General features: G+C 43.1%; 1 long non-coding RNA gene across 1 annotated transcript in view; it reads right to left on the bottom strand.

Moving 5' to 3' along the window:
- Positions 1-4,047: 4,047 nt before the first annotated feature.
- Positions 4,048-26,202, bottom strand: part of LOC137097546 (uncharacterized) — a 42,066-nt gene continuing 19,911 nt past the window's right edge. The window contains exon 2 of the long non-coding RNA XR_010910258.1: positions 4,048-4,334. This is a non-coding gene — a long non-coding RNA (uncharacterized lncRNA). The remainder of the gene's footprint in view (positions 4,335-26,202) is intronic.

Raw genomic sequence — 26,202 nt, 5'->3', positions numbered from 1 at the left:
CGCCACCTTCATGGGAGCGGAAGGAGCCCTTGTGGCCCATTAAAGGCCATCAATATTGATTCTCGGAGGGATTTCCACGCTCAGGAAGCAAATGAGAAACTCAATGCCTGAACTCTTCCTCAATGCAGTGATCAACTTTGGGGTTTCATCTCTTTAGTTCTATTACATTAGTGTTTTGGACTAAGATTTGCGCCGAGGACAAAGGCACTGCTGGCTTCAAAACGGCAATACGCTCAAAGATAGCCGCTCCCTCTTAAAATAAAATAATAAACACCATTAAAAGGGGAGGCTCTTTGGCCATCCCTCCCGCCGCCATCTTCTTTCGGGAAGGCTAATCCTCCTGCGTTGCTCCTTGGCACAACTTTGCCCTTTGTGCCGCAAACTGCCTTGTTTTCAGCTGCTGGCGGAGAAGGCGAGGAAGAAAGAGGCCGCACCGCCGCCGTCCTTTGTGCAAATGGCACAATGCCGTCCCATTGGGTTCGCGGCGGCCGCAGTGTCAAAGGAGAAGGAGGCAAAGCGAGGGAAAACACACAATAATGAATCTCCGGAACTCCCTTGTTTTGTGCAGGAGTTGCAGCGCTGCCGGGGAAGGCGGGCTTGGCGCTTCTCCTTCCGAATCGGAGGCAAGGCACATGAAAAGCCCCTCCGGTGCGGCACAAGCAAACACTGAATAGAAGGGCCCCGTGGCACCATTCTGGGAAACATAGTCCTGACACAATGATACAAGAGGGGAGGAGGTTCTGCGAGACGGAAGTGGACGCCTCTTGCATTACGGCGCGGTCGGAAGGGCCGGCTTTGGCCCAGGCTGGATCTACTCTGCCACATAATGCAGTTGCTGAATCCTGAGTAACTGCGTTGAAATATGAGTCTAGATTCATTTGTAGGGAGACCGACCACCTCATCACATTTACTAAATTCCACTGAGTGCTACACTTGAAATCTGTGAAGCCACTCTCCTCATCACATTAGGTTGAGTTCAAGTGTAGGATAGAGCATTCTTTGCGTATTTTAAGTGTGGGTGCCAGCATTCTTTTCTAACGTTTCCAGAGCTGGTAGGGAAGTGGATTTTTGAAATGATCCAGATGTTTGGCCATTTCTGTAATGTGATGGCATTCGTGTTTCCCCAAATTGTCAGAGGAGCCAAAAGTACCTGCATTACTTTTTGTTCACTGAGTTTTTTATTTTTCCAAAACATTTTCTTTTTTAAAAAAAATAGCCTTTCTGGGTCCTTCCCTTTCCCTTCCCTTCTGTGATATGTCTGGACCTTGTGTTGCATGGGAAAACTGGTAGAGAAGGATTATTACTATTATTATTATTATTATTATTATTATTATTATTATTAGGCTGTTAAGATCTTCTGGAGGGGCCCTGCTCTCAGTCCCACCACTTTCGCAATTGCGTCTGGTGGGAATGAGAGACAGGGCCTTCTTGGTGGTGGTCCCCTGGTTATGGAACTCCCTTCCAAATGAGATCAGATCTGCCCCCTCCCTCCTGACCTTCAGGAACTATAACTCCCAGGACTGCACAGCATCATAATAATATTTATTTATTTATTTAAAACTTTTGTAATCCCTATCTTCTCTACCTCCGTAGAGGGACTCAGAATGGCTAACAGCAAGGATTCAATGCGAACAATAGTCTAAAACATCATACAACAACAAAATTAAAAATATATAAAATAAATGCATACAGTATAAGCCAATTCACCAACATAAAATCATATCCAACTCAGTCCACATATGTGGTCGATAACTTTGGTTAATTGCCAGTCTCAGCCATTATTCTGGGAATGCCTCGTTCCAAAGCCAGGATTTCACTAGCTGTCCCAAGCATTTTGGTGCATTTACACTATGAAATGAATGCTCTTAGATCCCACTTTAAATACCATAGCTCCCTACTATGCGGTCCTGGGAGATATAGTTTCCCAAGGTCCATACCCATCTCTGGTTGCATCTGCACTAGAGAATAAATGCAGTTAGGACCCATTTTAAATGCCATTATTATTATTATTATTATTATTATTATTATTATTATTATTATTATTATTATTATTATTATGCGATATCTCCATGCTGTGCAGTCCCGGGAGTCAGTTTTCCATGGACCATATCCTTCTCTTGGTGCATTTACAGTATGGAATGAATGCTCTTACACCCCACTTTAAATGCCATGTCTACATGAGATGGTTTTGGGAATTGCAGTATCCAAAGGTCCATTAGCCTTCTCTGGGTGCATCTAGACTGTGAAATGAATGCAGCTGGACCTTTCTTTACCACAGCTCCATACTATGCAGTCCTAGGAATTACAGTTTTCCAAGTTGCCCACCCTTAGAAATTGTCTAGATTCAATTTCAGTTTGTTCGCCCTCATCCAGACCATCACAGCAGCCAAACACCAGTTCAGGACCTGAACAGCCTCCTTAGCAGTAGGTGGAAAGGAGTGACAGAGTTGTACATCAACTCCAAAACTCCGAATGATCTCGTTATTATTATCATCACCATCTGTGGACTTATGGTCTCAGGATGGTCCACTTCTTTCCAGTGTGGCCTTCGTTTTTGCCTTTGTCTCCCACTGGGTTGTTGTTGTTTCTTATCAAATCCATTCAACCTGGACCAAGACCTTCAGCTTCCATCTTGGTAGATGGGCAAAGGGTGAAGTGGAAAGAGCTCGTTGCTTTGGGTCTCAATCAAGATATAAAAGCACCATCATCATCATCATGATGTGGGACCAGAAGCACAGGATGTAAAGAATAAGCTTAATGCCTCTCTCCCAATCCATGATGTTCTCCAACATCCAAAGGTTGGGTCCTTCACTCTCAATTGAGGTTTATAGTTGCTCCTGAAATATAGTCGAGTCTCACTTATCCAAACTTCGCTTATCCGACATTCCGTCTTATCCAATGCTCTTATCCAATGTCTTGCTTTTCCTCCAGCATTTTCCTTCAATTGAAGGAGCGCTCCCCAATTTTCTCTCCATTCCCTATAAGTGAAAAAGGCAGGACAAGGAGGAGGAGGAAAGGGAGAAAAGAGGCAGGACCAGAAGCGGAAGCATCCTCCCTCCTTCCCTCTGTGATTTGCACACTCCTCTTCTGCATCTGGGCACTTCCTGCTCGGCAGCTCTAACCAAGAGGCATTACCTTGCCTTAACCCTTTGAGTCCCTGTTGTTAGTATTCTAGGTGCTATATGCCAACGAAACATGGACTATCTACAGACGTCACACTCAACTCCTGGAATGATTCCATCAGCATTGCTTCTGAAAAATCCTGCAAATCTCTTGGGAAGACAAGCAGACAAATGTCAGTGTGCTGGAAAAAGCAAAGACCACCAGCATTGAAGCAATGGTCCTCTGCCATAAACTCTGCTGGACTGGCCACGTTGTCTGAATGCCCAATCACCATCTCCCAAAGCAGTTACTCTACTCCGAACTCAAGAATGGAAAATGAAATGTTGGTGGGCAGGAAAAGAAATTTAAAGATGGGCTCAAAGCCAACCTTAAAAACTCTGGCATAGACACTGAGAACTGGGAAACCCTTGAGTGCTCTAGCTGGAGGTCAGCTGTGACCAGCAGTGCTGTAGAATTTGAAGAGGCACGAATGGAGGGCAAAAGAGAGAAACGTGCCAAGAGGAAGGTGCATCAAGCCAACCCCGACCAGGACCACCTTCCACCTGGAAACTGATGCCCTCACTGTGGGAGAACATGCGGGTAAAGAATAGGGCTCCACAGTCACCTACGTACCCACCGCCAGGACACGGCACTTGGAGGAAAATCTTACTCGGACAACAAGGGATCGCCTAAGTAAGTAAGTAAGTCTAGGTGTCTAGCGCTGCATTGTCTGTGTAACAGTAGGAGACTCCATATTATCTGACATTTTCATTTATCCGACAAGACTCTACTGTACACAGAATAAACCCCAAATCGAGAGGATTTTCACCCATCTGGGTTTCTCCTTGCTGTGGTTTTTCCCAATACTTTTCTAATATTTTCAGGCATTCTTTCCAAGAGCAAAAGAGGGGTGACTCGGACACAGAGGCAACATCAAAACAGGAATAAAACAATGCAAAATATGTTTATTAGAATCAACTACAAGTTCATAAAATGCGCAAGCGTCCAGGTTCCCGAGCCCTTCCTTTCAGGTAGTGCAGGTTCTCCTTGAATTGCATGGAGCAGAATATCCTAAGCCTCCAAGGCTACAAACTACAAGTCCCAGAAGCCTGCAGAATACAGTCAAAGGTGCTGAAGTGCTGCAGAGGTATAGTGAAGATGCAAAGAGATTGCAGAAAACAGACCAAATGGATGCCAGACACGCCATTTCCGGTGAAAATATAGTCCATCCCCTGGAAAGAGAGGAAAACCAAATTTCAGGAGGATTTTCAAAAACAAGGGCAGGAGCCTTGCAAAGAAAACTGAGATAACAGCCTTTTGCAATTCTATCCCAAAGAATGATGGTTTCCCTAAAAAACAGTGTTTCTCAACCTGGGGATTGGGACCTCTGGGAGGGGGGTCGTGAGGGGGGTGCCAGAGGGGGCACCAAAGACCATCAGAAAACACAGTATTTTCTGTTGGTCATGGAGGTTCTGTGTGGGAAGTTTATCATGGCCCAATTTTATCATTGATGGAGTTCAGAATGCTCTTTGATTGTAGGTGAACTATAAATCCCAGAAACTACAACTCCAAAATGTTAATGTCTATTTTCCCCAAACTCCACCAGTGTTCACATTTGGACATATTGAGTATTCATGCCAAGTTTGGTCCTGATCCATCATTGTTTGAGTCCACTGTGCTCTCTGTATGTAGGTGAACTACAACTCCAAAACTCAAGGTCAATGCCGACCAAACCCTTTCTGATTTTCCGTTGGTCATGGGAGTTCTGTGTGCCAAGTTTGGTTCAATTCCATTGTTGGTGGAGTTCAGAGTGCTCTTTGATTGTGGGTGAACTATAAATCTCACCAACTACAACTACAAAATGTCAATGTCTATTTTCCACAAACTCTACCAGTGTTCACATTTGGGCATATTGAGTATTCGTACCAAGTTTGAACATTGTTTGAGTCCACAGTGCTCTCTGGATGTAGGCAAACTACAACTCCAAACCTCAACGACAATGCCCACCAAACTCTTCCAATATTATCTGCTGGTCATGGGAGTTCTGTGTGCCAAGTTTGGTTCAATTCCATCATTGGTGGAGTTCAGAGTGCTCTTTGATTGTAGTGAACTATAAATGCCAGCAACTACAACTCCCAAATGACAAAATCGATGCCCCAAAACAACCTCATTAGTATTCAAATTTGGGTGTATTGGGTATTTTGGGCCCAATTTTGTCCAGTGAATGAAAAGACATCCTGTATATCAGATATTTATATTACAATTCACAAAAGTAGCAAAATGACAATTAGGAAGTAGCAAGAAAAAAATTATGGTTGGGGGTCATCACAACATGAGGAACTGTATTAAGGGCTTGCGGCATTCAGAGGTTGAGAAACACTGCTTTAAGAAATGCAAACCTTAAAAAGAAAGCATTTTAAATATTCCAGTTGGGAGGAGGGAAGGGATTATTTTAGCTGGAAATTAAAGAGCCTATGATAATAATCCCTAAAAATGGTAGGAAAATGCCACACGGATATCTTAATTGGAAGGGAAAAGGTCAGGGATGATGCTGGAGAAATATAGTGATGGCTAGATTTCTGGACTCCCCAACATTTCAGGCTTATAGCAAAGGCTGTGAGATAATGATAATAATCATCATCATCATAACAGCAATTTCTTTTGGTCGTGTCAGGAGCGAGTTGAGAAACTGCAAGTAGCTTCCGGTGTGAGAGAATTGGCCATCTGCAAGGACGTTGCCCAGGGGACGCCTGGATGGTTTTGATGTTTTTACCATCCATGTGGGAGGCTTCTCTCATGTCTTCGCATGGAGAGCTGGAGCTGACAGAGGGAGCTCATCCATGCTCTCCCCGGATTCGAACCTGCGACCTGGGTTTAAGCCACTGCGCCACCAGGGGCTCCATAACAGCAATGACAACAATCTGCAATCCATCTATACTGAATAGTGATACCACTTTGATTCCACTTCCCATTCAAGGGAAATCTGGGGTTTGTAATCTGGGGAGAAAGCCCTAAAGTTAAGTAAACCCTTACACTGCAAATACTGCAATTGTGATTGGCATCACAATTGTGTGAATGGGTTTAGATGGGGAAATGTTAACCAAAATTGGCACAGATAATTAACTTATACCTCTAATATTGTAAATTAATGGTAAACAAAAATACCCCAGAGAACAGAATTGGCTGCAGGAGGGTTTTCTGCCGGTCTTTGCAAACCTTTTCCTCCAACTCATTGCTATTTCTAAGCAAAGCTCTGAATGTTTGCTGGAGCTCATCCTGACATGTGTTTCCAATCCTCTGCACAGAAACGCCTGTCTATTTGGACCATTGTGCGTTTTCAAGGAGAGGGCTTTTGCACCAAAATGGGGGGCTGAGTGGCAGAGGAGGGGGGCAAGCTTCCAAACAGAGTCTCAGCCTGTTTTGTATTTCTCTCAAAGACAGAAGAGGAGGAACGGCCTTCAATGCAGAGCCATAAATGTGGCCCCGTTGTTTCCCATGGCGGCCCAAACACCCCATTGAGGGCCAGGATCGAACCTTTGGGGATGGTCAGAAAGGAAGGAAGAAGGTCATCTGCTCTCCAGAACATTGGCTTATTATTATTATTATTATTATTGGATGCATAACAAGATTAGTACACAGCAAACAAGATCACTATGCTGGCTTTTGTATTGAATCATACATCGGACCCTTCCCAAGTGTCTAGGACTGTGTGATGTATTGGTGAATAATGCGTGCAGATGCGAGTAGGGTGGCCTTTTGCAGCTGACAGGTGGTGATTTTGTCAGCACTAATTGTTTTTAAGTGCAGGCCAAGGTCTTTAGGCACTGCACCCAGTGTGCCGATCACCACTGGGATAATCTTTACTGTTTTCTGCCAGAGTTATTATTATTATTATTATTATTATTATTATTGGATACATAACAAGGTTAAACGTAAAGGTAAAGGTTGTCCCCTGACATTAAGTCCAGTCATGTCAGACTCTGGGGTGTGGTGCTCATCTCCATTTCTAAGCCGAAGAGCCAGCATTGTCCGTAGACACCTCCAAGGTCATGTGGCTGGCATGACTGCATGGAGTGCTGTTACACAGCAAACAAGATCACTATGCTGGCTTTTGTATCGGATCACACAGTCCTGGACACTTCCCAAGTGTCTAGGACTGTGTGATGTATTGTTGAATAATGTGTGCAGATGCGAGTACGGTAGCCTTTTGCAGCTGACAGGTGGTGATTTTGTCAGCGCTGATTGTTTTTAAGTGCAGGCCAAGGTCTTTAGGCACTGCACCCAGTGTGCCAATCACCACTGAGATAATCTTTACTGTCTTGTGCCAGAGTCTTTATTATTATTATTATTATTATTATTATTATTATTATTATTATTGGATACATAACAAGGTTAAAGGTAAAGGTTGTTCCCTGACATTAAGTCCAGTCATGTCAGACTCTGGGGTGTGGTGCTCATCTCCGTTTCTAAGCTGAAGAGCCAGCATTGTCCATAGACACCTCCAAGGTCATGCATGGAGCACCGTTACCTTCCCACCGGAGCAATACCTATTGATCTACTCACATTTGCATGTTTTCGAACTGCTAGGTTGGCAGAAGCTGGGGCTGACAGTGGAAGCTGCTCCCCGGATTCGAACCTGTGACCTTTCAGTTAACAAGCTCAGCACCTCAGTGCTTTAACCCACTGCCCCACCGGGGGCTCCTATAACAAGGTTAGTACACAGCAAATAAGATCAAGTGTCTAGGACTGTGTGATGTATTGGTGAATAATGCGTGCAGATCTGAGTAGGGTGGCCTTTTGCAGCTGACAGGTGGTGATTTTGTCAGCACTGATTGTCTTTAAGTGCAGGCCAAGGTCTTTAGGCACTGCACCCAGTGTGCCAATCACTATTGGGACCACCTTTACTGGCTTGTGCCAGAGTCTTTACAGTTTAATCTTTACAGTTCATCATCATCATTGTCGTCGTTGCTATTAATTATTGAATATTTAATTAATAATTATTAATGAATTAATAAACATCACCCTCAGTACCATCTTCCTCTCCCTTTTCCTCCTATTCCTGAAGCTTAAGACTACTTTCAGAAAATTAAAACAGGGACATGATGGAAAACACGGACGAAGTGGAAATGTAATGAAGGTATCTACTAAATTAAAAGCATGACAAAATGCCATCCTGGGGAAGCCATCCTTTCCTTCTTGAAAGACCAGAAAAAGATGACAATCCTAAGTTCCTAAATGCGGTGGGTTTTTTGAGGCCAAAATAATGTTTATTCTCCCTATCTACAGATTTTGCATCCATGAATTGCATAATCATAGAATCATTGTGTTGGAAGAGACCTCATGAGCCATCCAGTCCAACCCCATTCTGCCAAGAAACAGGAAAATTGCTTTCAAAGCACCCCAACAGATGGCCATCCATCTTCTGCTTAAAAGCCTCCAAAGAAGGCGCCTCCACCTCACTCCGGGGCAGAGAGTTCCATTGCTGAACAGGTCTCACAGTCAGGAATTTCTTCCTAATGTTCAGGTGGCATCTCCTGTCGTTTGAAGCCATTGTTCCACGTCCTAGTCTATGATTATTAATTAATTAATTATTACTATTAAATTATTATTATTATTATTATTATTATTATTATCTATATAAATAAAAATGTAATGTTCATTTGTGGGATTACAAACTACAAGAGAGGAGATTCCATCTGAACATGAGGAAGAACTTCCTGACTGTGAGAGCCATTCAGCAGTGGAACTCTCTGCCCCGGAGTGTGGTGGAGGCTCCTTCTTTGGAAGCTTATAAACAGAGGCTGGATGGCCATCTGTCAGGGGTGATTTAAATGCAATATTCCTGCTTCTTGGCACGGGGTTGGACTGGATGGCCCATGAGGTCTCTTCCAACTCTTTGATTCTATGCTTCTATGATTGACAGAACTCAAAAACCACTGGACAAATTGACACCAAATTTGGACACAATACACCTACTAACCCAAGGAGTGACCATCACTAAAAAAATGATTTTGTCATTTGGGAGTTGTAGTTGCTGGGATTTATAGTTCACCTACAATCAAAGAGCATTCTAAACTCAACCAACGATGGAATTGAACCAAACTTGGCACACAGAACTCCCATGACCAACAGAAAATACTGAAAGGGTGTCCTTTGGTTTTGGAGTTATAGTTCACCTACATCCAGAGATCACTGTGGACTCAAACAATGATGGATGTGGACCAAACTGTACATGAATACTCAATAATGCCCAAATGTGAACACTGGTGGAGTTTGGGGGAAATAGAATCTTGACATTTGGGAGTTGTAGTTGCTGGGATTTATAGTTCAGCTACAATCACAGAGCATTCTGAACCCCACCAACGATAGAATTGGGCCAAACCTCCCATACAGAACTCCCATATGGGCCACAGCAATGCGTGGCAGGGGATGGCTAGTTAATTTATTATTATTATTCATGATAGTTGGATCTGTAGATGCATAATCATCACAGCTATCTTCTTCTTCATCTAAAAAGCCAGCCTTGATTTTGCTTTAAAGGGCATCATTCTATGAAGCCATTGTATATAATGCATAGAATGGGACGTGAGCATCCCGGCATCAAACCCTAATGATTGACGTTAGCATGTCTACATCAGCTCCTGACCACTGAAGAGAGACAATGCTTTCTTAATGCACTGTATGTATGAAAACACCAATGGCCCCCACTATCATACTGAGATTTCCTGCTGCCTCCTCACCCATGTCCTGGATCAAATACATCCTTTGCTATTTATTTACTCTTAATGGCTCCTTTGGCTTGAGGCACAGTCCTTCCTCCAGCCTTTTGTCAATGGCTCTTTATGGCCATCCTTGAAAGTGACCTCCTCACCTTAGTCTGACCCCAAGGTTTTGCATTTCTACAGCCTCCTCCCCATTGATATCTATGGGGTTTTGACCCATGTATCCCAAGAAGGGAAGTGGAGACCATAAAGGTTCAGGCAAGAATGTTTTTCATATTAATTTCAAAGACACGACAGGATTTTGTTTATAGGATTTTGCACCAGGATTGTGGCGCTGCTGGCTGAGCGTCAGCTGCATTAAGATCACTCTGACCAAAAGGTCATGAGTTCGAAGCCAGCCCGGGTTGGAGTGGGTTTCCAACCAATTGTGTGTAGCCTGTTGTCGACCTTTGCAACCCGAAAGACAGCTGCATCTGTCAAGTAGGAAAATTAGGTACCACCTTAAAGTGTGGGGAGGCAAAATTAACTGATTTATGAGGCCATAAAGAAGACTCCAGCAAAGCAGTCCAGCGGGGAAGCATGCGGGGAATGCGGAAGTGCTTCATCAGCGTCGCAGATGGACGATGAAAGTGACAGCTCCCCTGGCAGCCAGAAAAAGTTAAATAGCCTCTGTGTATGTCTGTATATGTTTGTATGTCAAAAATTGGCATTTAATGTTTGCCATATATGTGTACACTGTAATCCGCCCTGAGTCCCCTGCAGGGTGAGAGGAGCGGAATATAAAAGCTGTAAATAAATAATAAATATAGCTTTCTATATTGTGTCTCCTGAATGAGTGTGGATTCAGGCTGCATTTGGGACCTTGGGAAGTCTGATTTGGCCACGGTGGTCCACGCTCTGGTTACATCCCGTATAGACTACTGCAACGCTCTCTATGTGGGGTTGCCTCTGAAGACTGCCCGGAAGCTGCAACTAGTCCAACGTGCAGCAGCAAGATTACTAACAGGAGCGGGGTACAGGGAGCACACTACTCCTTTGTTGTGTCAGCTCCACTGGCTGCCAATTAGCTCCCGAACACAATTCAAAATGCTGGTGTTGACCTACAAAATCCTGAACGGTTCTGGCCCAGTTTACCTGTCCGAACGGATTCTCCCCTATGAACCATCAAGGTTGTTAAGATCTTCGGGAGGGGCCCTGCTCTCGGTCCCACCACATTCGTAATCACGTCTGGTGGGGATGAGAGACAGGGCCTTCTCGGTGGTGGCCCCTCGGTTGTGGAACTCTCCCGATGGAGATTAGATCTGCCCCTTCCTTCCTGACCTTTAGAAAGCTAGTGAAATCTTGGCTCTGGGACATAGCATTCCCAGAATCATCGGGAAATCCAGCAATTAGCTAATAACTACTGACCACACTGGCGGATTGAGATGAACATGATTTTATCTTGGCGACTTGGTTTGTGTATTTATTCTGTTGTATCTACCTTATTTGATGTGATGATGTTTTTAGTTGTATTTGTGTACTAATTTTCTGCTGTTAGTCGGCATGAGTCCCTCTGCAGAGGTTGAGAAGACCAGAGTATAAAAGTTTTAGATAAATAAATAAATACATTTACATTGCAGAATGAATGCTGCTTGACACCCCTTTCAACAGTATTCATTTATTTACTTGTTTACAACATTTATATGCCAGCCTTCTCACCCTGAAGGGCACCCAGAGCGGCTTACGAAATATATATACATACAATATATTATATTATTAGCATAGTACAATATCAGTATTATATATTACTATATTGTACTATACCATTATATTGTAATATTATTAGTAATATTATATGTAATATAAAATATATAATTATAATATCTTATTATTAGTAGTATTATATTGTATTACATTATAATACTATAAATATTATATGTATATACAATATATTACAATACATTATATTATATTATTAGTGTAGTACAATATCAGTATTATATATTACTATATATTACTATAGATTACTATACCATTATATTGTAATATTATTAGTAATATTACATGTAATATAAAATATATAATTATAATATCATATTATTATTTTTGTTGTTCATTCGTTCAGTCGTCTCCGACTCTTCGTGACCTCATGGACCAGCCCACGCCAGAGCTTCCTGTCGGCCGTCACCACCCCCAGCTCCCTCAAGGTCAGTCCAGTCACTTCAAGGATGCCATCCATCCATCTTGCCCTTGGTCGGCCCCTCTTCCTTTTGCCTTCCACTTTCCCCAGCATAATTGTCTTCTCTAGGCTCTCCTGTCTCCTCATGATGTGGCCAAAGTACTTCAACTTTGTCTCTAGTATCTTTCCCTCCAGTGAGCAGTCGGGCTTTATTTCCTGGAGGATGGACTGGTTGGATCTTCTCGCAGTCCAAGGCACTCTTAGCACTTTCCTCCAACACCACAGCTCAAAAGCATCGATCTTCCTTCGCTCAGCCTTCCCTAAGGTCCAGCTCTCACATCCGTAGGTTACTACAGGGAATACCATGGCTTTGACTAGGCGGATCTTTGTTGCCAGTCTGATGTCTCTACTCTTCACTATTTTATCGAGACTGGACATTGCTCTCCTCCCAAGAAGTAAGCGTCTTCTAATTTCCTGGCTACAGTCTGCATCTGCAGTAATCTTTGCGCCTAGAAATACAAAGTCTGTCACGGCCTCCACGGTTTCTCCCTCTATTTTCCAGTTGTCAATCATTCTTGTTGCCATAATCTTGGTTTTTTTGACGTTTAGCTGCAACCCGGCTTTTGCGCTTTCTTCTTTCGCCTTGATTAGAAGGCTCCTCAGCTCCTCCTCGCTTTCGGCCATCAGAGTGGTGTCATCTGCATATCTGAGGTTGTTAATGTTTCTTCCAGCAATTTTCACCCCAGCTTTGCATTCATCCAGCCCCGCACATCGCATGATGTGTTCTGCGTACAAGTTAAAAAGGTTGGGTGAGAGTATGCAGCCTTGCCGTACGCCTTTCCCAATCTTGAACCAGTCTGTTGTTCCATGGTCAGTTCTGACTGTTGCTACTTGGTCCTTGTACAGATTCCTCAGGAGAGAGACAAGGTGGCTTGGGATGCCCATCCCACTAAGAACTTGCCACAATTTATTATGATCCACACAGTCAAAGGCTTTAGAATAGTCAATGAAGCAGAAGTAGATGTTTTTCTGAAACTCCCTGCCTTTCTCCATTATCCAGCGGATATTGGCAATCTGGTCTCTCGTTCCTCTGCCTTTTCTAAACCCAGCTTGAACATCTGGCAACTCTCGCTCCATGTATTGCTGGAGTCTTCCTTGCAGGATCTTGAGCATTACCTTACTGGCATGAGAAATAAGGGCAACTGTACGGAAGTTTGAGCAGTCTTTCGCATTTCCCTTTTTTGGTATGGGGATATAAGTTGATTTTTTCCAGTCTGATGGCCATTCTTGTGTTTTCCATATTTGCTGGCAAATGGCATGCATCACCTTGACAGCATCATCTTTTAAGATTTTAAACAGTTCAGCTGGGATCCCGTCGTCTCCTGCTGCCTTGTTGTTAGCAATGCTTCTTAAGGCCCATTCAACCTCACTCCTCAGGATGTCTGGTTCTAATTCATTCACCACACCATCATAACTATCCTCAATATTATTATCCTTCCTATACAGATCTTCTGTATAGTCTCGCCACCTTCTCTTGATCTCTTCAGCTTCTGTTAGGTCCCTGCCATCTTTGTTTCTTATCATACCAATTTTTGCCTGAAATTTACCTCCAATGTTTCTAATTTTCTGGAAGAGGTCTCTTGTCCTTCCTATTCTGTTGTCTTCTTCCACTTCCATGCATTGCTTATTTAAAAATAGTTCCTTATCTCTTCTGGCTAACCTCTGGAATTGCGCATTTAACTGGGCATATCTCCCCTTTTCACTGTTTCCTTTTGCTTTCCTCCTTTCTTGGACTACTTCCAGTGTCTCAGCAGACAACCATTTTGCCTTCTTGGTTTTCTTTTTCTTTGGAACGTACTTTGTTGCCGCCTCCTGAACAATGTCGCGGACTTCTGTCCATAGTTCTTCTGGGACTCTGTTTACTAAATCTAGTCCTTCAAATCTGTTCTTCACTTCCACTGTATATTCGCTAGGAATGTTAGTGAGATCATATCTAACTGGTCTGTGTATTTTCCCTGATCTCTTTAGTTTTATTCTAAATTGGGCAATAAGAAGTTCGTGATCTGAGCTACAGTCAGCCCCAGGTCTTGTTTTCACCGACTGGATGGATGTCCGCCACCTTTGGCTGCAAAGGATGTAGTCAATCTGATTTCGGTGTTGACCATCTGGTGAGGTCCATGTATAAAGCCGTCTTTTAGGTTGTTGGAAGAGAGTATTCGTTATACACAGCGAGTTTTCCTGGCAGAATTCTATCAGCCTGCGTCCCGCTTCATTTTGTTCTCCCAGACCATGCTTGCCTGTGATCCCAGTTGTCATTTGACTTCCCACATTGGCATTCCAGTCTCCTGTAATGAAAATAATGTCTCTTTTTGGTGTATTATCCAGTAGGTCCTGCAGATCCTCATAGAACCGATCTACTTCTGCTTCTTGAGCAACTGTGGTTGGGGCGTATATTTGGATCACTGTGATGTTGAAAGGCTTTCCTTGCACTCGAATTGAGATCATTCTGTCATTTTTTGGGTTGTAGTAGTATATTTTATTACATTATAATATTATAAATATTATATGTATATACAATATATTACATTACATTACATTATATTATATTATTAGCATAGCACAGTAGCATCTCAGGCAAATTTTTATTTATTTATTTATTTACAGTATTTATATTCCGCCCTTCTCACTCCGGAGGAGACTCGGTGGACTACAATGTACATATACATGGCAAACACTTAATGCCATAGACACACAACATATATAGACAGGCACACAGAGGCTATTTAACATTCCAGCTTTTATTGATGAAGGTATTCTGGCCATCAGGGGAGCTGTCGCTTCACCGTCCTTTTGTGACACTGATGAAGTACTTCCTCATTGTTTACATGCTTGCTGGAGATTTGTATGACATCGTAAATTAGTTAAATTAGCCTTCCCGCATACGTTGCACCTAAATTTCCTACTTGACAGACGCAACTGTCTTTCAGGCTGCAAAGGTTGACAGCAAGCTATACAATTTGGTCGTAAGCTTACTGGCTTTGAACTCATGACCTTTTGGTCAGTAGTGATCTTAATGCAGCTGACTCCCGGCCAGCTGTGCCACAGTCCCTACACCAGTGTTTCTCAACCTTCCTAATGCCACAACCCCTTAATACAGTTGCTCATGTTGTGGTGACTCACAACCATATAATTTTCGTTGCTACTTCATAACTGTAATTTTACTACTGTTATGAATCATCATGTAAATATCCGATATGTAGGATGTATTTTCATTCACTGGACCAAATTTGGAACAAATACCCTATATGCCCAAATTTGAATACTGGTGGAGTTGGGGGGATTTATTTTGTCATTTGGGAGTTGTAGTTGCTGAGATTTATAGTTCACCTACAATCAAAGAGCATTCTGAACTCCACCACTGATGGAATTGAACCAAACTTGGCACACAGAACTTCCATGATGAACAGAAAATACTGTAAGGGTTTGGTGGGCATTGACCTTGAGTTTGGGAGTTGTAGTTCACCTACATCCAGAGAGTTGGGAGTTGTAGTTGCTGCGATTTATAGTTCACCTGCAATCAAAGACCATTCTGAATCTCACCAATGACAGAACTTATTATTATTATTATTATTATTATTATTATTATTATTTTGCACTCGTTATTTTGCACACAGCACCCCCATGATCAACAGAAAATACTGTATTTTCTGATGGTCTTTGGCGATCCCTCTGACACCCCTCACGACCACTCCCCAGGGATCCCGATGGGTTCCGGTTCACCGTATCTCTAAGCCACTGGCTGCTTTCCTGCTTCCTCCTCCTCCTCAGATGAAGCCAAGGCTAATTTCAAGGGATATTAAGTTCAAAGTCTGCTCCCTGGGAGGAACATAAAGAAATAAGAGAGGAAGAAAGCAGGGCAGAAGCTAAGGAGGAGGAGGAGGAGGGTTTGGGTAAAGGAGCATCATCAAAAATATTGGTCAGGAGGAAGGAAGGAAGGAAGGAAGGAAGGAAGGAAGGAAAGAGAAAGAGAGACAAAAAGGAAGGAAGGAAGCAAAGGAAAAAAGGAGAATGAAAGAGAAAAAAAGGGTGAAAGGAAAGGGAGGAAAGATGGAGGGGGGAAGGAAGAGAGAAAGAAAAGGAAAGAAGAAAGGATGAAGGGAAAGAGGGAAAGGAAGGAAGAAAGAAAAGGAAGAAAGAAGAAGACAGAGGGGGGAAGGAAGATAGAAAGAACAGGAAAGAAGTAGAGAGAGAGAAAGGAAGAGAGAAAGGAAAGGAGAGAGAAAGAACAGGAAAGAAGGAGAGGGGGGAGAAAGAGATAAAGAAAAGGAAGGAAGGATAGGGTGGGGAATTAAGAGAGAAAGAAAAGGAAGGAGAAAGAGAGGGAAAGGAAGAGAGAAAGAAAAGAAAGTAAGGAAAGGGGGAAGAAAGAGAGCAAGAAAAAGAAGGGAGGGAGGGAGGGAGGAGAAAGAGAGCAAATGGAAGAGAGAAAGAAAAAGGACGGAAGGAAGGACGGAAGGAAGGACGGAAGGAGAAAGGGAGAGGGGAATGGAAGAGAAAGAAAAGAAAGGAAGGAAGGAAAGAAAGAAAGAAGGAGAAAGAAGGAGGGGCAGGAAGAAGGAAAGAAAAGGAAGGAAGTACAGAGAAAGAGAGGGAAAGGAAGGAAAAAAAGGAAGCAAGGAAGGGGGGATGGAGAAAGAGTGGGAAATAGAGGAAGAAAGAAAAGAAAGGAAGTGAGGCGAAAGAGAGTGAAAGGAAGGCAAAGAAAAGGAAGGAAGGGAAAGAGGGAAAGAAAGAGAGAGAGAAAAGGAATGAATAAAAGGAATGAAGAAATGAGAAAGGGAGAGGGAAAGAGAGAAGAGAAAGGGAGGGAAATGGAGGAAGAAAGAAAAGGAAAGAGGGAGGGAGGGATAAGAAGGAATGAAAAAGAGAGAAAGGAAGAGAGAAAGGAAGGTAAAGAAGGAAGGAAGGGGCGCGGGAGGGAGGGATAGAAACGAAGGAAGGAATAAGAAAGAGAGTGAGAGACGAAGAGAAGGAAGGAGAGTGAGCGAATGAAAAGAAAGAAGAAAGGGATAGAGGGAGAGGGGGAGAGAGAAAGCAAAGAAGGAAGGAGGGACAGACAGAGGAAAAAAAGGAGGGACAGGAAGGCAGGTAGGAAGACACAGAAAGAAAAAGAGAGGCAGGTAGGAATCGAAAAAGGAAGAGAGAGGGAGAGAAAGCGAGGAAGGGGGGAGAGACGCAAAGGAGTGCTGACACGTGTCGCGCGACCCTCCCGTCTTTGGCCGGGTTTCCTGGAGACACGTGTCTTGGGAGGTTTAATCCAAGTGCTTTCCTGTCTAAGCATTATTATTATTATTATTATTATTATTATTATTATTAGAAACACAACAAGATGAGCCCACAGAAGACAAAATCACTCTGCTGGCTGTTGTATTGGATCACACGTGTCCCAAGTGTCATCTTGTTGTGTTTATGGAAGAGAGAAAGAAAAAGAAGGAAGGAAGGAAGGAAGGAAGGAAGGAGAAAGGGAGAGGGGAAAGGAAGAGAGAAAGAAAAGGAAGGAAGGAAGGAAGGAGAAAGGGAGAGGGGAAAGGAAGAGAGAAAGAAAAGGAAGGAAGGAAGGAAGGAAGGAAGGAAGGAAGGAAGGAAGGAGAGAGAAAGGGAGAGGGGAAAGGAAGAGAGAAAGAAAAGGAAGCAAGGAAGGAAGGAAGGAAGGAGAAAGGGAGAGGGGAAAGGAAGAGAGAAAGAAAAGGAAGGAAGGAAGGAAGGAAGGAAGGAAGGAAGGAGAAAGGGAGAGGGGAAAGGAAGAGAGAAAGAAAAGGAAGGAAGGAAGGAAGGAAGGAAGGAAGGAGAAAGGGAGAGGGGAAAGGAAGAGAGAAAGAAAAGGAAGGAAGGAAGGAAGGAAGGAGAGAGAAAGGGAGAGGTGAAAGAAAGAGAGAAAGAAAAGGAAGGAAGGAAGGAGAAAGAAGGAGGGACAGGAAGGAAGAAAGAAAGAAAAGGAAGGAAGTACAAAAAAGGGGAAAAGGAAGAAAGAAAAGGAAGGAATGAAGGAGGGAAGGAGAAAGAGTGGGAAATGGAGGAAGAAAGAAAAGAAAGGAAGTGAGGAGAGAGAGAGCGAAAGGAAGACAAAGAAAAGGAAGGAAGGAAGGGAAAGAGGGAAAGGAAGAGAGAAAAGGAACGAATAATAATGAGTGTCCGACGTGTTATTATTAATTATTATTATTATAATAACACGTCAGACACTTGGGATACGTGTGATCCAATACAAATAAGTGTCCGACTTATTATTATTATTATTATTATTATTATTATTATTATTATTATTATTATTATTATTATTCTGTTCTCCGCCTCTCCTGGAGGTGAGGCACTAAAATGTCATTAAAACAGAAGTCATTCAAAACCCTTGGATGCAAAGAGATCCACCGAAAATGCAAACCTTTCCCCCCTTCCTCGGCCTTTACAAACGGGAATTGGGGGGGAAAGGGGGCGGCCAAAGCCCCTCTCAATGTCGCCAATGGGAAACTCCAGCCCGCCGCCCTCCATCATCATAAATCCCGCTTGTTTCCAGTCTCCTTCCAAACAGCATCAAATATTTACACCCCCCTCTTCCTTTGCATTCAAAAGGGCGAGATGGATTGCCTTTTGGGGGGCGGGGCTGTTATCTATATTTAATCTGTATGTAATGTATATATATATGACAGGAGGGAAGGCGTTGATTCTCTTTAGAAGACTCGTTTTCGGGGAAACCCCTTTTCCCTCCGACTTCGGGTTTGTGGCTTTGGGGGAGAGAGATGGCATCCCTGCAGAGATGCAAACCAGGGCTTTGGGGGAGTCAACCGGGGGGGGGGGGGCAGCCAAAATAAGATGGTATTCCTTCCCTGGACGCTTTTCATTCTTCTCTATTGCTCACCCGACTTTTTCCAGGTGCTTGGTTTATTTTGGAAAGGCTGGAGAACAGAGAGAAGATGGGAAGAGAGAGGGAATGGGGAGATAGATAGATAGATAGATAGATAGATAGATAGATAGATAGATAGATAGATAGATAGGATAGATAGGATAGATAGGATAGATAGCTAGGATATATAGCTAGGATATATAGCTAGGATGGATAGATAGATAGATAGATAGATAGATAGATAGATAGATAGATAGATAGATAGATAGGATAGATAGCTAGGATATATAGCTAGGATAGATAGCTAGGATAGATAGATAGATAGATAGATAGATAGATAGATAGATAGATAGATAGGATAGATAGCTAGGATATATAGCTAGGATATATAGCTAGGATGGATGGATAGATAGATAGATAGATAGATAGATAGATAGATAGATAGATAAGATAGATAGGATAGATAGCTAGGATATATAGCTAGGATAGATAGCTAGGATAGATAGATAGATAGATAGATAGATAGATAGGATAGATAGCTAGGATATATAGCTAGGATATATAGCTAGGATGGATAGATAGATAGATAGATAGATAGGATAGATAGGATAGATAGCTAGGATATATAGCTAGGATATATAGCTAGGATAGATAGATAGATAGATAGATAGATAGATAGATAGGATAGATAGCTAGGATATATAGCTAGGATGGATAGGATAGATAGATAGGATAGATAGGATATATAGCTAGGATATATAGCTAGGATAGATAGATAGATAGATAGATAGATAGATAGATAGATAGATAGGATAAATAGGATAGATAGGATAGATAGACTAAGACGCAATGGAGCAATGGCTTCAAACTACAAGAAAGGAGATTCCATCTCAACATTTAGGAAGAACTTCCTGACTGTGAGAGCTGTTCAGCAGTGGAACTCTCTGCTCCGGAGTGTTGTGGAGGCACCTTCTTTGGAGGCTTTTAAACAGAGGCTGGGTGGCCATCTGTCATGGGTGATTTGAATGCAGTTTTCCTGCTTCTTGGCAGAATGGGGTTAGACTGGATGGCCCATGAGGCTTCTTCCAATTCTATGATAAGACAGAGGAGGGAGACTAGGAATTGTGGGTGTTGAAGTCCAAAACACTTGGAGGGCCAAAGTTTTCCCTGATTTAGAAGGTCCTTGTCATGTATCATGTTCTGCAGTTGGTGGTGGTAGGCCTAGCAGTTGGTGAAGGAAGAGTTAATGTAAGTCTTAGTTCTAAAGGGTTGAATAATCTGTAAATAAGAATTCATGGATGAAAGCAATTAAGGGTGGAGGTATGGAAGAGATAGGTTGCAGCTGAGTGTTTTTGGATATAATGAGCTAGCCTTGGGACTGATCTTCAGGATAAAAGTATTTTATTTTGGTGGTAGATGCTGCTGGTTTCCCCCCAGGTTTGTGGATTTTCAGTATCGTGAACTGTCTCCTGTACTCTTGGAACCCTGGAACCTTGAATATCTGGACTGGCTTTTGACTACGGTATAGACTCTTGATGCCTCGACTTTAATAATTGAACTCTCAGCGTTTGACTACTGGACTGGACCTTCTGACTACAGTGTTATCTTGAACCTACAAAAGTGTTTGCTGTCATTTTTTGTTTATAGTCTGTGGCTGAGTGCTATCGTTATGTTTTATATTTTGAACTATTAAAACAGCCAGAAAGTAAGTAAGTGCTGTTTTAATTAAATCGTTTAGCACAAACTGGGTGTTTGTTTGATTCACCTCTGCCTGAATAACGGCAGAGCCCGGGCTATCTCACCCAGGGTTTTAACATTTTGTCTTGCACATTTGACCTGCCCTTTGTGTTTGACTTTTATTATGTTATTTCACACTATTTATTTTATTTTGTTACTTTATGTATTTTGCTATGATGTAATTTTATTGTTGTTTTGTCTAACTTTGCTGTATTTTTGGGCTTTGGGGAGATGGTGGCGGGGTATAAATCAAGATTATTATTATTATTATTATTATTATTGTCATGACAGTCCTAGTCCTCCTCCTCCCCATATGCCAAAGTGCAAAGGTGAAACCATAGAGTCATCTTCGGGCTGAGAAAGGCAGTATATAAATATGGCAAATAAATAAATAAATAAATAAATCCCCAAGAGTTTTTTAAAGAAGAGGAGAGTGGGGGCATTTTTATTTCTTTGGGGAGGCAGTTCCAGAGACTGGGAGTGATCATGGCCCCCTCTCTCATTCCCACCAATCAAGCTTGTGATGAGGATGGGACTGAGAGCAGGGCCTCCTCCTCTGACCGCAGTACATGGGATGGCCTATATAGGGAGATGTGACTGGACAAATAGCCTAGACCCAAACCATTTAGGGCTTTATAGGTAACAACTAGCACTTTGTATTTGGCTCGGAAGCAGACCAAAAGCCACAACATGGGAGTAGTTCTTGCCCCAGTTAGTAATCTGGCTGTTGATCTCTGAACTAATTGAAGCTTCCGAACTATCTTCAAAGGCAGCCCCACGTAGAGAGTGTTGCAGTAGTCCAAACGGGATGTGACTAAGTTGTCGACTACCATGGCCAAGTCAGGCATCTCAATATGAGTGAATAATCCAAAATAACACCACAAATGAAAATAACCTCAAACTCTAACATCAATAAATGAAACAAAACATATTCAAATGAATTTATATAATGACCTAAAACCTAAACAGTAATACATCTGCATTGATTTTCAAAAAGCCAACCAAAGTTCACAAAGGCATGTAGGTTGATTGTGAGGTCAGTGATGATGACTGGGCCAACATGAACCAACACAGCCCAAATACAACCAAAGGTCTGGAAGTGATCTCTCATCTATTCCTCCTCATCTCCATATGCTAGTGAGCAAAGATAAGTCTTCAATTGTTTTTTGAAGGAGAGGAGGGAGGGGGACATCATTATTTCTTTAGGAAGGGAGTTCCAGAAGAGGGTGCGATCACGGAGAAGGCCCCGTCTCTCGTTCCCACCAGCCTCACTTGAGATGGGGGTGGGACTGAGAGCAGGGCCTCCTCCACTGAGCAGAGTGCCTGAGCCAGTTTGCAAGAAGAGATACAATCGGCCAAATAGACTGGACCTGAGCCATTTAGGGCTTTAAAGGTAATGACCAGTACTTTGTATTTAGACCGGCAGCCAACGGAGCTGCCATAACAAGGGAGTGGATCCCTCCCTGTACAGAGCCTGAGTTAGTAATCTGGCTGCTGATCTCTGGACCAGTTGGGGCTTCCGAACTATCTTCAAAGGCAGCCCTACAAAGAGTGTGTTGCAGTAGTCTAAACGGGGTGTGTTGAAAGAATGGACTACCACGTCAGGATCTCGCATCTCAAGGTATGGGGACAGGGAAAGAGAAGTAAAAGAATAGGATACGAAACGGGAGGGAAACGGAAAAGAAGAATAGCATGGAGAAAAGAAGGGAAGGTTTCCTCTTTCTGCCCTTGTCTCCATTGACATGGAGCAAAGATTGCTCCAAAAAGAAAGGAGGAAGAACAGGAGGAGGAGGAGAAAGAGAAGCAGGAGCGCCAACTTTATTTACTAAAGATGACTTTTCAGAAGAAGGGGAAGAATCTGCATGATGGGGAGGGGGTATTGCAAAAAGGGTCTTTCGTTACCTCCTGATGTTTCTTGGGGAGGCTTTGGAGGTGATTGCTACAAAAAGAAAGAAAGGAGGAAGAACAAGAGGAGGAGAAAGAGAAGCAGGAGCCCCAACGTTATCTACTAAAGATGACCTTTCAGAAGAAGGGGAGGAATCTGCATGACAGGCAAAAAAAAGGGGGGGGGAGTCTTTCATCACCTTCTGATGTTTCTTGGGGGGGCTTTGGAGGTGATTGCTACAAAAAGAAAGGAAGGAAGAAGAACAGGAGGAGGGGGAAGAGAAGCAGGAGCGCCAACTTTATATACTAAAGATGACTTTTCAGAAGAAGGGGAGGAATCTGCATGAGGAGAGGGGGGTCTTGCAATAAGAGGGGGGTCTTTCATCACCCCCTGATGTTTTTTGGGGGGGCTTTGGAGGGGATGAAGGGGGGTCTTCTTTTGCAACCCACCCCTTTCCATCTCCTCCTCCATTTTATGCTTCTCCTGCCCCAAGTGAGGACAATCCGAGCAGACACTGTGCCCCCCCCCCACCCCCCATCAATGACGCGTTGGTAGAGAAACTGGCAATTCTGAAACCTCACCAAATGAGGGAAATGTCAGAAACAGAACTGACAGCTCGTGGTTGCCATGACGACCAGAGGGGAGAGGAGGGGAGGGAGGGGGGAGGCGGCGGAGGGGCCCTCCTGGTCTTGTTTCATATTTTATTTTATTCTATATCCTCCTTTAAGGGCCTCCTTCATTCACAAGGAATGCCCTATTTTCCAGCCATTTGATACCACAAAAGTGGGGGAGTAAAGGCTGAGAGATTCAGGAGGGAGAGGGGAAAGGTATCGAATACACACACACTCCCCTCCAAATATATATATATATATATATATATATATATATATATTGCACTGTCCAAAGCCATCCCTTTTGGAAAGGGCTCCATTGCAGCCACATTCTGGCAAAATGATAGAGGGTCCCACCCTTCTTCTTTTAAGTGCTGTTAGAATGGAAAGATAAAAGAAAAAGGAGGAAGAGAGGGAGGAAAGAAGAGATGGAAAAGAGACGAGGAGGAGAGAAAAAGTACGGAAGGAGAAGAGAAAGAAAGAATTGAAGGAGTAGGAAAAGAAAGAGGAAGGCCTCCCAAACCCATTGGTCTTTCTTTGAATGTGGTCCCCAAAAAGAGGAGAAGAGGGAACCTCGAGGCCCCAAACTGAGGTCAAGGTCAGATGGCCTTCCTCCGAAGGGAGACTGGGACTCAGGATGGAAAGAAATGCTGCGATTGAAGGAAAGGGAAGAGGAAGGAAGGAAGGAAGGAAGGAAAAAGAAAGATCAGGAAAGGAAGAAGGGAAGGGAAGGAGGGAAACCAAAAGAGGAAGGAAAAAAGGAAGAAGAAAGAAAGGAGGAAAGGAGGAAGGGAAGAAGAAAGGGATGGAATGAAGGATGGAAGGGAAAGGAGGGAGACTAAAAGGGAAGCAAAAAAAGGAAGAGGAAGGAAAGAAGGAAGGGAAAAGAAGGGATGGAATGAAAAAAGGAAGGGAAAGGAGGGAGACCAAAAATGGAAGCAAAAAAAAAGGAAGAGGAAGGAAAGAAGAAAGGGAAAGAAGGGATGGAATGAAGGAAGGAAGGGAAAGGAGGGAGACCAAAGGGGGAAGGAAAAAAAGGAAGAGGAAGGAAAGAAGGGAAGGAAGAAGAAAGGGATGGAAGGAAGGAAGGGAAAGGAAGGAGACTAAAAGGGGAAGGAAAATAGGAAGAGGAAGGAAAGGGAAGGGATAAGGAAATTAAGAACAAAGGGAAGAAGGATGGATGGATGGAAGGGAAAGGAGGGAGACTAAAAGGGGAAGAGAAAAAGAAAGAGAAGAGAAAGGAAAGGATGGAAGAAGGTAGAGATGGAATGAAGGAAAGGAGGGAAAGGATGGAGACCAAAAGAGGAAGGGAAAAAGGAAGACGAATGAAAGGAGGAACGAAGGGAAGAAGAAAGTCATGGATGGATGGATGGAAGGAAGGAAGGAAGGAAGGAAAATGAGGGAGACCAAAAGGGGAAGGAAAAAAGGAAGATGAAGAAAGGAGGAAAGGAAGAAGAGGGAGGATGGAAGAGAAAAAAGGAATGAAAGAATGGAGAGAAAGCAGGGAATCCCGGAAAGGAAGGAAAGAAAGAAATGAAGGGAAAAATGGGACCTTCAAGGCCAAACCAAGCCAAGGGCAGTTCTAAAGAGACAGAGAGAAAAACTCAAAAACAGAGACATTCAACATTGTCCTCACTACATACATATACTACACACACACACACACACACACACACACATATATACACACACACATACACACACTCACACACACCTTTATTTTATTTATTTCTCAGCCAGCTTTTATTTCTGGCCCGAGAGGATTTAATTTAGGGACGTATTCCCTTTTGGTGGCTGCAAAAAGTCTTCCGTGTGGCTGAAGAGGCGAGGATGCCATCTACCGGGAAAGGCAGGGCAAAGGAGGAAGAGAAGGAAGGGGGAAAAGAGAGGAAAATAAGGGGAGGAAGAGAGAGAAAGGAGGAGAAGACAATAGAAGAAAAAGGGGGAAGAAGGAAGGAGAAGAAGATAAGGGAAAGAAAGAGGGAATAAGAGAGGAGGAATAAGATGAGGAAGAGAGAGAAAGAGGAGGGGGAATAAATGGATAAGAGGAGAAGGGAAGAAGAGAAAAAAGAAAAAGTTAATAGGAAGAAAAGGAGGAAGATGGGAGGAAGAAAGAAGGGAAATGGGAAATAAGAGAGGAGAAATAGGATGAGGAAGAGAGATAAAGAGGAGGAGGAGGAGGGAAAGAAATGGAGAAGAGGATAAGGGAAGGGAAGAAGAGAAAAGCAAAGAAAGAGAAGGAAAGAAAAAGTCAATAGGAAGAAAAGGGGAAGAAGGGAGGAAGAAAGAAGAGGAGGAGGAGGAGGGAAAGAAAGACGGAATGGAGGAATAAAAGGGGAGAAATAAGATGAGGAAGAGAGGGAAAGAGGAGCAGGAGGAGGAGGGGGGGAAAGAAATGGGGAAGAGGAGAAGGAAAGGGAATAAGAGAAAAGAAAAAGAAAATAGGAAGAAAAGAGAGAAGAAGGGAGAAAGAAAGAAGAGGAGAAAGGAAAGAAAGAGGGAAGGGGGGAATAAAAGAGGACAAATAAGATGAAGAAGAAAGAGAGAGAGAGAGGAGGGGGAAGAAATGGAGAAGAGTAGAAGGGAAGGGAAGAAGAGAAAAGAAAAGAAAAAGTCAATAGGAAGAAAAGGGGAAGAAAGGAGGAAGAAAGAAGATGAAGAGAAGGGAAAGAAAGAGGGAAAGGGGGAATAAAAGAGGAGGAATGGGAAGAGGAAAGAGCGAAAAGTAGGAGGAGGAGAAAGGGAAAAATGTAAATAGATGAAGAAGAAAGGGGGAAAGAGGAGAAGGGAGAGGGAACGGAAAAAAGACTGAGGAAGAAAAAAGGGGAAAGAAGAGCGGAAGAAGAAAAAGGAAGGGAAAGGAAAGAAAAAGAGGGGACAAAGGGGAAGAAGGAATGATGGATGATGACTATAAGGCCAAAATAAGAATAAGGCCACTATCTAAGCATCTCCCCTTGTTCTCTTCCTTAAGGGAGACTCAGAACGCAGAACAGATGCATGTGGGGAAATGGCCGAGAAATTGGGAGTTTGAAATGCAATGGAAAAGAACTGCACGGACTCCAAAAGCTGCCACTCCCTGCAAGGGTTGACCT

The sequence above is a fragment of the Anolis sagrei genome, chromosome 8, assembly GCF_037176765.1.
Source record: "Anolis sagrei isolate rAnoSag1 chromosome 8, rAnoSag1.mat, whole genome shotgun sequence".
In the NCBI taxonomy this organism is placed as follows: Eukaryota; Metazoa; Chordata; class Lepidosauria; order Squamata; family Dactyloidae; genus Anolis; species Anolis sagrei.
This window is presented reverse-complemented; position numbering and strand designations above follow the sequence as displayed.